The following is an 11170-nucleotide window of genomic DNA, read 5'->3' on the forward strand; positions in this document are numbered from 1 at the left end:
GGCACCCTGTGCAATCTAATTATCTCCTGAACATAGAGTTTTGCCACCCTATTCATGGAGTAATTAACTATAATCGGAACGAAGTGTGTGGTCTTAATCAGACGATCAACTATTACACATATAGTATTTTGTCCATGCACTGTTGAAGGCAACCCCGTTACGAAGTCCATGGAGATATGCTCCCACTTCCACTTAGAAATACAAAGTGGTTGCAATGGTCCTGATGGCCTCTAATGCTCGGTCTTCACCTGCTGACATGTCAAACACTACTCTACCAATCAGGCAATCTCTATTTTCATGTTATTCCACCAGAAAGATTCCTGTAAATCCTTGTGCATCTTAGTGCTCTCGAGATGCATTGTAAAGAGTGAGCGATGTGCCTCTTCCAGAATGGTTGGTTTGATCTCCACGTCATTTACTACACATATCCTAACATGAAATTTCAACACACCGTCATCTGATACATTAAAATCTGTCCTCGAACCACTCTATAAGCCATTCACAATCTCTACCAACTCTGCATCTCTTGTTTGAGCTGCCCTGATCCTTTCCCATAAGGTCAGTTGAACTACGAGGCTAGAAATGAATGTATGGCGATTACCTTCCAATAACTCCACACCCAACCTTTCCAGGTCCATCCTAATTCGATGTTGAGCTACAACTAATAAGACTGATGCACCCACTGATTTTCGACTCAACGCATTAGCTACCACATTAGCTTTTCTTAGGTGGTAACAAATGGTACAGTCGTAGTCCTTTATCAACTCAAGCCATCTTTGTTGCCTCATATTCAATTCCTTCTGGGTGAAAAAGAACTTAAGACTCTTTTGATCAGTAAAGATCTTGCACCTTTCACCGTATAAGTAGTGCCTCTATATCTTTAACGCATAAACTACCACTGCCAATTCCATGTCATGCATGGGATAGTTCTTCTCATACTCCTTGAGTTGGTGAGAAGCGTACGTGATGACCTTTCCCTGCTACATTAAGACACACCCAAGTCTTTTCTGAGATGTGTCACTGTAGATCATGAATCCACTATCTCCTAATGGAATGGCCAAAACTAAGGCAGTGACTAGTAGCTACTTCAATTCCTGAAAGCTCTGCTTGCACTCACCAGTCCACTCAAACTTCATGTTCTTCCTCGTAAGTTGTGTCAGAGGACCTGATAGTCTAGAAAATCCCTTTATGAATCGGTGATAGTATCCTACCAGAACCAAGAAACTTCTAACCTCATGCACGTCCTTCAGCCTCACCCAATCAACTACAGTCTCTATTTTACTTAGGTCCACTAAAAAACCCTTCCTTGGACACTACATGTCTTAGAAATGCAACTTGATCCAACTAGAATTCGCATTTCTTAAATTTAGCAAACAACTTCTTTTCTCTAAGTACTTGAAGTACCGGCCGTAAATGAGCTTCATGCTCCTTATAAATCCTTGAATAAACTAGGATGTCGTCGATGAACACCACCACGAACTGAACTAAGTACTCATGGAACACCCTATTCATCAGGTCCATGAATGCCATAAGAGCATTGGTTAATCCAAAAGGCATGACCAGAAATTCGTAGTGGCCATACTTGGTCTGGAAAGCTATCTTCGATACGTCCCCTGATTTAACCTTCACCCGATGATACTCAGATCAAATATTGATCTTGGAGAAGACCTGCGTGCCTTGCAGCTGGTCGAACAGATCGTCAATTCGAGGTAACGGGTACTTATTCTTCACTGTCACTTTATTGATTTCTCTGTAGTCAATGCACATCCTCATTGACCCGTATTTCTTCTTCATAAACAACACAGGTGCTCCCCAGGGTGATATGCTAGGCCTAATAAACCCTTTGTCAAAAAGTTCCTGCAGTTGCTCCTTTAACTCCTTTAGTTCAGATGGAGCCATGCAGTATGAAGCCTTATAAATTAGTGTTATCCCTGGTAGTAAATCAATTGCAAACTCCACCTCGCGATCAGGAGGCAACCCTGGTAAGTCCTCTTGAAAAACATCTACGAACTCCCTAACTACGAAAATGTCCTCCAGCTTTAGCTCCTTCTTCGGTGCCCCTTTCACAAATGCCAAGTACCCCTAGCATGCCCCCAGAAGTAACCTCTTTGCCTGAATTGCAGAAAGAATCTATGGTGCAAAGGGTACAATCGACCTTACAAACTTAAACTCCTATTCCCCAGGAGGTCTGAACACTACCTCCGTCCTATGACAATCAATATTCGTGTAACTGGATGCTAGCTAGTCCATCCCCAAAATAATTTCAAAACCATGCATGTCAAAAACAATCAAGCTAGCAAGCAGCCTCCTCCTTTGAATCTCCACTGGGTAGTCTCTGATTACCTTGGTACACACTACAACTGACCTTGTTGGTGTAACTACATCTAACTCGGCATCTAACGACCGAGTTTCTACCCCACACAACTTGATAAATCCCCAAGAGATAAAAGAGTGCATTGCTCCTGAGTCAAATAGTACAATAGCTTTATTTAAAAACATGAAAATGTTACCTGTCACCACATCCGCATTCTCTGTGTCACCTAGAGTTAGAGAATACACCCGTGCCTAGGTAGTGCCCATCTGGTAGTTCCTACATGGTGCCTGGTTACCTCCCTGATACTGATGTTGTGGGGGTGCGTAGTTTATCATCGCGTGGCAGTCCCGCGCCATATGTCTGGCCCTACAACATCGGTAATAGCCACCTGATCCACCTCTACACTCCCCCGTATGCCTCTTGCCATATGTAAGGCAAACAGGGTATGGTGGAGTACCCTGAATTTCCCTACCATCTATCCTTTGTCCCTAGCCTCCACCACTACCATACCTCATCCATAGACCTTGCCTCGCGCCTGTGTGTGTACTAGAGAGCATAGGCCTCTTCTTTGGGTTCGATACCTCTATCCCCCTTTGTTGGCTCGTCTTCACCATGGCAACTTTATCCACCAGCGTAGAAAAATCTTGCACCTATAGCACCGCCACTTGCTTAAAGATCTCTTGTCTCAAGCCCCTCCCGAACCATCGAGCCTTTACGAACTCGTCAGGTACCATATAGGGAGCGAAGCGCGACAGTTCCACAAATATGGCGGCATACTGCTGTACCGTCAAATGTCCCTGAGTCAGGTTTAGGAACTCCTCTGCCTTTGCGTTCCTCATGGAGGTTGGAAAATGCCGATCAAAGAAAATCCCTCTGAAGCGGCTCCAAGTCAACACAATAGGTACCGATCTCTGCTCCTCCAGCAACTTTACTGCCAGCTACCACCTCTCAGCCTCTTCAGTTAGCTTGAATGTAGCGTAGAGGACTTTTTTCTCATCTGTGCATTGCAGCATAGCCAAGATCTTTTCAATCTCCTGCACCCAACTCTCCGCAATGATTGGATCAACACTTCCTGCGAAGGTGAAAGGCATCATATGGGTGAATTGTTCGATGGTACACCCCAACTCAATGGTGGGATGGTCCTGCCCCTGGGAACTTTGCATGACGTCGACCATGAACTACTGGGTAAAACCCTGGAATGCGAAGGCTAAATTGCTGCCATCCTCGTGGCCAGCCCCTTCGCCGCTACTCCCTCTGACATTAACGTTATTGTCCCGAGGATCCATCTTGAGAATGAAACCAAAAGGAATTTAGAATTTTGATATCTTAACAGGTTTGGTGCTATTATAATACTAAAAGACCCATCTAATAGCTCAGCTCTCAATATAAACCTCGATCACACGACACAGACACAAATCTGTCGATGGTTTGCGATGCCCCAAACCCAAGAGTGGGCCCAGAGTGTTAATTAAAAATAAAAACTCTTTGATACCATAAATACCATAACCCGTCCTAACAAGGGAAAACCGGGTGATCTTGTTAATACTGAAAATAAATCATACAGCGGAAGGAAAATACCTCAATCACATTACCAGAGTTCTAACTGTTCCCAAGTATACATATACAACTATCTGTCAATATATTACAACACAAAAATGACAAACATAGTAGTTGGTGTCTCACCAGCTCTGTCTACCACTCCTAAAAGTATACTCCTATCTCCATAGTAAGCTAGGGATTATTTCCTGTAGGACCTGAAAATAAGATGGATAACGGGGTGAGACCTTTCTCAGTAAGATGGACTAAGTTATTATTAGTGTGTGGCTAACATGAGTTTTCGTGTGAACATACTTCTTTCATTATTTAACTGTATCTGAAATGACATTTTAAAACTCATCTGGACTATATATCTGAAAATACATAATTTCTGAAGAATATATTGTTGTCTCAATATTGTCCATTCATAGTAAATTTTCCCATATATGCATAAAAGAAACACCTTGTACTCTAAAACTAGCATCGTCGTGCTTTCTTATCGACATGCTTTCCTAACTATATGCTTCCCCCCATGATGGGTTGTGCGGCCTGAAGGCTGGACTTAGCATATGACCTGCCAACCATAGCTAAGTCAGAAAAAGGTAGTAAGTACGATTGTGCCTACCTTATACCCGGAACTGCATCGGAAGGGTCACCTGAAATTGCATCGGGAGGGGTCCCCCGGAACTGCCTCGGGAGTAATACTGTATCCAGGCCACAAATCGACTATCCCGCATCATACTTTCATCCCAATGTGATTGCACTCACTAGCCAAAACATAGCTACGGTACCGTGCTTATCATAACATCTGATCTCTCAGGGTTCTTAAATCATATATGACAATTTACATAATAAAAACTGTAATTATGAATTCATTTTCTTAAACTGTATAAAACATCAGCTAATCATTATTCTAAAAAATAATTGGCATACACTGTCACAATATAAAACAAGCATATCATAACTCGGCATTCAACCGTCATAACAAATTTCGACTTATAGTCACCATATCACATCTCGGCTTATAGCCGTCATATCATACTGTATCATAATTGTATAAATATTCTGTTCATTTATGTCATTTTAAACCGTTCTCAAGCCACACAATTTTCATATGATAAATCAAAAATATAAATAACTGTCTGAGAAACATACAGATTACTGAAAATAGAAGTATGAGCATCTCCAGGGTTTAATTTAACTCAAACTATATATTTTACTAAAAATAGGAGATGTTCAACCCATTCACGTTAGTTTTTCCCAAAAACATATAAAAGTCAAAATTACCATTTTCATATGTTTGATTCGTTCAGAAAATCATATATACTGTTTCTATACACACATATTTCAATTCAAACAATTCATATTTAAAAAAAAAAACTGACATAACCTAATCCCCTTACCTATTCCTGAAGAAACTGCCTAAAACCTTTAGAATGCAAAACCCTAGCCATTTGAATCTACCGAAGATCAACGACCTATGTCTCGAGAGGAGGGAGAGAGAGGATCGAGGAGCACCCAAGAGTGATCTAGGAGGCTTAGGAGGGCAAAAGTGATGAGAGAGAGAGAGAGAGAGAGAGAGAGAGAGAGAGAGAGAGAGAGAGAGAGAGAGAGAGAGAGAGTATGGAATGAAAAAATAATATAAGAACTTAACTTATAGACTCTGCCTCCGCAAGAAACCGTCGACGATTTGGCCACTTGCCAAACCAAAAACGCCCTTATATGCTCTTGGTAGTTTGCCCTGTAGGAAAACCGTTGACGTTTTTCTAAGTCTCTCCTAACCGTCGACAGTTTGGTCTTGGTCAAATCCTTTTTTCTTCTTTTTCTTTTCTTCTCTTTTCTTTTTATTTATTTCTTTTATTTGCTTGGTTCGAGTTACTACATGAGTGCAGTGAGTTCTTCTGACATTGTTGTTCTTTAGTGTGTTTCATAGAGTGCTTGGGCCACACAACTTGGTTCAATGGTATTTGGAATGGGATATTTGGTTGTTGAATTCAACTGTTTGGGTTTATGGATGTTGTTCATCGACCGAGTGGTCATGGAGTGGGTTCAAGTAATTTTTTGTGCAGGTAAGTCGCATGGAACATATATGGGATCTATGTGCAAAGTAGTGTCATGTGTAATAGGAAGAACATGTGAATTTGATGAGGATGCCTCACTATCGTGCGATGAATAGAAACTAGGACAAAAAGGAAGAGTCGAAATTTTGGGAATTAGAAGAAGAGAAAATAGAAGTGTTACCTGGAGGTGATGCGGAAGTGTTATCCCCTGCTGTAGTCACTAGTGGAGGTTGTGGTGGAGATGACACGTTGATGAGTGGCGCAGCTACCGAGCATGAGGAAGACTTTGAGTACTTATGAGGACCATTCTCGTTTTCATCAAAAAGGACATGCCAAGAGTGATATACTCTTTTGGTTTTTGGATCAATGCATTTGTATGCATTTTGGTCTGAATAATAGCCCATGAATAGACAGGGAATGGCTTTGGGCTGAAGTTTGTTGGTATTGTAAGGCCGAGTGACTGGAAAGCATAGACAACTGAATATTTTTAACTTGAGATAATTTGGTGTCTGTTTAAATAATGTTTCAAATGGTGATTTGTTGTTTAGAAGTGGTGTTGGTTGATGATTTATAAGGTATGCAGTAGTGGAAAAAGCATGGGGCCAATATTTCAAGGATAGTGAAGCATCATGTAATAGTGTGAGGCCGTTTCCACTAAGTGGCAGTGACGACACTCGGAAACACCATTTTGTTGTGGTGTATGGGGGGCAGTGGTATAATGGCTTATTCCATGGATAAAAAAATATATTTAAAGCCACAAACTCACCGCCATTATTTGAATAAATGCTTTTGATATTTTAGTGAAATCTGGTTTCAAAGAGATATTTAAATTGAGGAAATATTGTGCTAACACCATATTTTGTTTCCATAGGATAGAACCAATATATTTTGTGAAATGATAAACCAAAATCAAATAATTGCGAGATCCATCAATTCCAAGAGAATTGGAGGGGCCCCAAACATCAGTATAAATTAAGTCAAGTGGTGCATGACTTTAAAAACTAGTGGGTCGAAATGGTTGTTTGTGCCTTATTGATGGAACAAGAAGTACAAAGTTGAGAAACTTTTGCTTTTATTATTGGAAGAGAAAAAGAGTTGACAAGATGATGAACAATTTTATTAGACGGGTGTCAAAGACATTTGTACCACCCATCAATGGACGTTCGTTCATGCACATTTGCAATCATTTCTGGAGAAGATTTCACCATTGACTCCGGTAGGGTGTAAACACCATTTTCACATGCACCTTTAAGTAGAACTGCCCCTGTGGTCTGTTCCTTAACAAGAAAAAAAAGAGGATGAAATTCAACAAAAACATGGTTCTAAGTTGTAAAATGATGGATGGAAATAATATTTTTTTTTGTATATTAGGAACACAAAGAGTATCATTTAAATGAAAAGTGCGTGTGGGTGAGTAAAGAACCAATGAACCAATGTGTGAGACATGCAAACCTGAACCATCACCAATTATAACCTTGCCAATGCCATCATATTTAGAATGAACTGATAAATTAGCCAAATCACCAGTGATATTGTGGGATGATGTCAAGTCAATAAGCCATTTTGTGTCTTGGGCTGGTAATGTTGAGGTATAGTTTATCGTTGCTTCAAAGAACTGCACACAGGAACAATATTTGGCAATGTGACCCAATTTGTCACAAATTTGGCATTTTGGTATGTGACAATGTTGTCCAGTGGGCTTGTTTTTTCAATTGTCTTATGGGCCACCATTGTTTCGGTATTGAGATGATGAAGAGTTTTGCTATTGAGACCCACTGTTATGGACATACCTGTTTTACTTTAAGAAATAATTAGAGATGTGACCTCCAAAAGAAGAGCTGGAACCAGTTGTCGATTGGAGTAGTTGGCAGAGGCGACCATGTAATGACTCGAAGAATAAGGGTATTTAAATAATAAAAGGGATAGAAATGCAAATAGTAACAGAAGGAGGTAGCCAACTACGTTGCACTTTGGGAAGTAAGACTCAAAAGAATATATTAGGTCCTCATCGACGAACACAGGGGATTCGTCGACGAGGATACAAGAGGGCCTCGTCGATGAAGATAAGTTTCGTCTACGAGAAGATATAGAGAGTGGATTTTTGGAAGTCTAAAATTTATCGACGAGGGTGCAAGTTCGTCGACGAACTTTCTACAGGACTCGTTGATGAGGTGACGTGGCTCGTCGACTAATCCCGCAATATAAATAGTGCTAAACTTAGTTTTCTTGTGCAGAAAACTCACTGAACCCTCTCTTCTCTCTCCTATATGGCCTTTCCCCCTTCTCTCTTTGATTTCAGCCCCGTCGGTCACCGGATCGACAATCTGAGGCCACCACGACACTCCTGGTGGAGTTCTCTTCAAGTCTGCTGGGGCGGATCGTCGGTGGGATCGAGTCGAATTTCTTTCCAGAATCAGGGTAAGGTCTTTTAGTCAATTTTTGGCTTTCTGGCAATTGTAGGAAATTATGTAGGCAAAGAAATATTGATATTTTGTTCTAACGAATGTTGTTTTCAAGGTGTCGTGTAAGAAGCCCTGTAGGGGTAGGACCGGTATACGATAAGAGCTTTTTAATAGTCAAGTAAGGGAAATATGCTATGCTAGGAAGTTTTAAAATGATTTCCAGTATGAAATATATATTTTTACCAGATTATTATTCACGGTAGGAATTAATACAATTTATCCATTAAGTATAATATGTTTTAAATTACTGTGTGACTTGAGAATATAGATATAGTACAAAGACATGCTTTACAGTAATTTTCAGAGCTATGTTTTACAAATTATATAGACAGTGAATATATTTTATAGTAATTACAGAATACCATAATCATACAGTTGATACAAATACAGATTACAGTACCATGACATATAGTTTTACAGTTTATTTCAGAAAATAAAGTTGAAATAGATACAGTTTATCACAGCGTCATGGTTTATACAGTTACTACAGAATCATGGTAAAACAGATAGTTGTATATAAAGATGTATTATATAGTATCAGACCCTATTGGACCATTACAGATTACAGAGTACAGTACCGTTGCTACATACAGTATATAGAGTGCAACCACCTATTCAAATAATACGTGGTATAAAGGTTGATCGTATAGACCCCACGAGTAGACATACTCCCCATCATATATGGGTTGAGGAGGGCTGATCAGACCGATGAAGTATAGTGGTTTGTCCTGGTTGGCCAGCCAGGATAGATCCTGCCTACGGGCCGCACAACCCTATCGTGAGGAGTTAAATCATGACACACAATTATCCATAGGGAAGTTTTCAGTTATTACTATGTTTATAGAGATTTACAGAGACAAAAAAAATATATATATTAGAAGTATTTTGAGTAGAAACCTAAAGTACAGATATGTTAACCAATAGGGAAAAGGTGACGATTTATATTACTGGTATTGTAAATACAGATTCAGTGATACATGATTATATAGTAATAGATTTTCATAGTATTCTAACTCAATTGCCACACACTAGTAATAACATATTTTGTCACTGAGCGTTAGCTCATCCCATTACTTTAACATTTTTCAGGTGATCCAAGTAGGCGAGCAGACTAGGCTCGTAGATAGAGGGGCCTCAGTACTGCCCTGTCAGTAGAAAGTGAGTATGTTTTTGGAGTATTTCTGTATAACCCTAACCCAGTTGAGGGTATTTTGGGGAACAACCATACATGTATATTTTGGGAACATTTTAGCACTCTGGTATTGTATATTTTGGATATGGTTATATGAATTCAACTTCTTGTTGCTTAGGTTGACAGTTTGGGTTTAATCTAGTTTGGTATTAGAGCATTATAAATGTTATAGTATATATTAGTATAAAAAAAAAAAAAAGTTGAATAGCAGGTCGTTACAGACCAATTGCTTAGATGTGGCTTCAAGACGTCGCATGTAGGCATTGTGACCTACGAGAAGGTCATGTAATTCCTTGAATGTGAGTGGGTGTTCTTGTGTGCGAATAGAGGCTATAATTTCGCGGAAGTTAGTTCCCAATCCATTTAGGGTGCAGAGCGTGAGATCATCTTCAAAGATAGGATGATCAATGAGGGAAATTTTATCTACAAGAGATTTGACGGTGTGCAAGTATTCTTGAATCCTCTAATTTCCCTTCTTTATCAAGGTGAGTTCCTTTTTAAGTTGCATTGCACGAGTGTGAGATTTGCTCGCATACATGGTGTGTAATTTTTTCCATGCTTCTTGGGAGGTTTTGGCATTGGAAATGAATGTTGTTACAGTGGTGGTCATTGAAGCCAAAATGACACTGAAAATAAGCTTATCTTGTCTTATCCGGTGGGTTCTTTGAATGATTGAAGTGAAGGTATCAGTGGAGTTGGCACAGGGTTTATCACCAGTAACATACTCAAGTAGATTATACCCAATGAGGAGGGCTTCAAACTGGGCATGCCATTGAGGGAAGGTTGAAGGTGTGAGTTTTTTGTTTATTTGGGTAGTGATATTGAGAGCAATAAGAGGGATCTTTGTTGGAGATGGTGGAGTTGTGATCGGATTCTCGTGGGAGGAAGACTCTTCTAATACCATGATGAAGTTTGAAAATATTGACAATAAATTTCTTATTACTCTTGTGAAAAATATTTTACACACATTACAAATGTTTGTATGAAAAGATATACAAGTATACAAAATCTATTTTAGGAATGAAAGTTAAAAATAAGTTTAACTAGTATAAAACTTTAACTTGTGATTTGCCTAACTGTTACAAAATTTTAACTTTTGATTTGCCTATTTGTTACAAAGCTTTAACTCTTAATTTGCCTAACTATTACAAAAAATTTTTGACTGTTACAACTAGAATTTCAGCCTAATAATCAAGTTGTATAATTTCGTACTTAATTTGAGGAGTCCTCATTTATATTGTATAGGTATGAACTTTCAGTTGACTAAAAAAATAAAAAGCCTTAATAAGATATTGTAGTTTAAAACATAATATTAATTTTGAATGAGTAGTTTTAGGTGATATGAAGGCCTCAAAGATTGGTGGCAAAAGCCAACAAAGGATGATTAACGTTGAGAGGAAAAATATAACCCCTTGATTAGATGTTGAAAAATCCTTTTTTGGTGGTTGTATTATAATTATCCATTAAATTAGTAGCAATAATTTTCTATTATCCTACGACAAAAAATTTGGACCCTGGGGAAAAAAAAAAAAAAACAATAATGAGACAAGAAGAAGGTAGCACCAAACTTGTGAGCCCCCAATGTAGACCACCGCCGACTAGACCT

General features: G+C 39.2%; 1 pseudogene; it reads right to left on the reverse strand.

Annotated features, from left to right (window-relative positions):
• Positions 1–3252: 3252 nt before the first annotated feature.
• Positions 3253–10468, reverse strand: LOC131143954 (uncharacterized; annotated as a pseudogene).
• Between the last annotated feature and the right edge of the window lie 702 nt (positions 10469–11170).

Source organism: Malania oleifera, chromosome 12 (genome assembly GCF_029873635.1).
Source record: "Malania oleifera isolate guangnan ecotype guangnan chromosome 12, ASM2987363v1, whole genome shotgun sequence".
Classification (NCBI taxonomy): Eukaryota; Viridiplantae; Streptophyta; class Magnoliopsida; order Santalales; family Ximeniaceae; genus Malania; species Malania oleifera.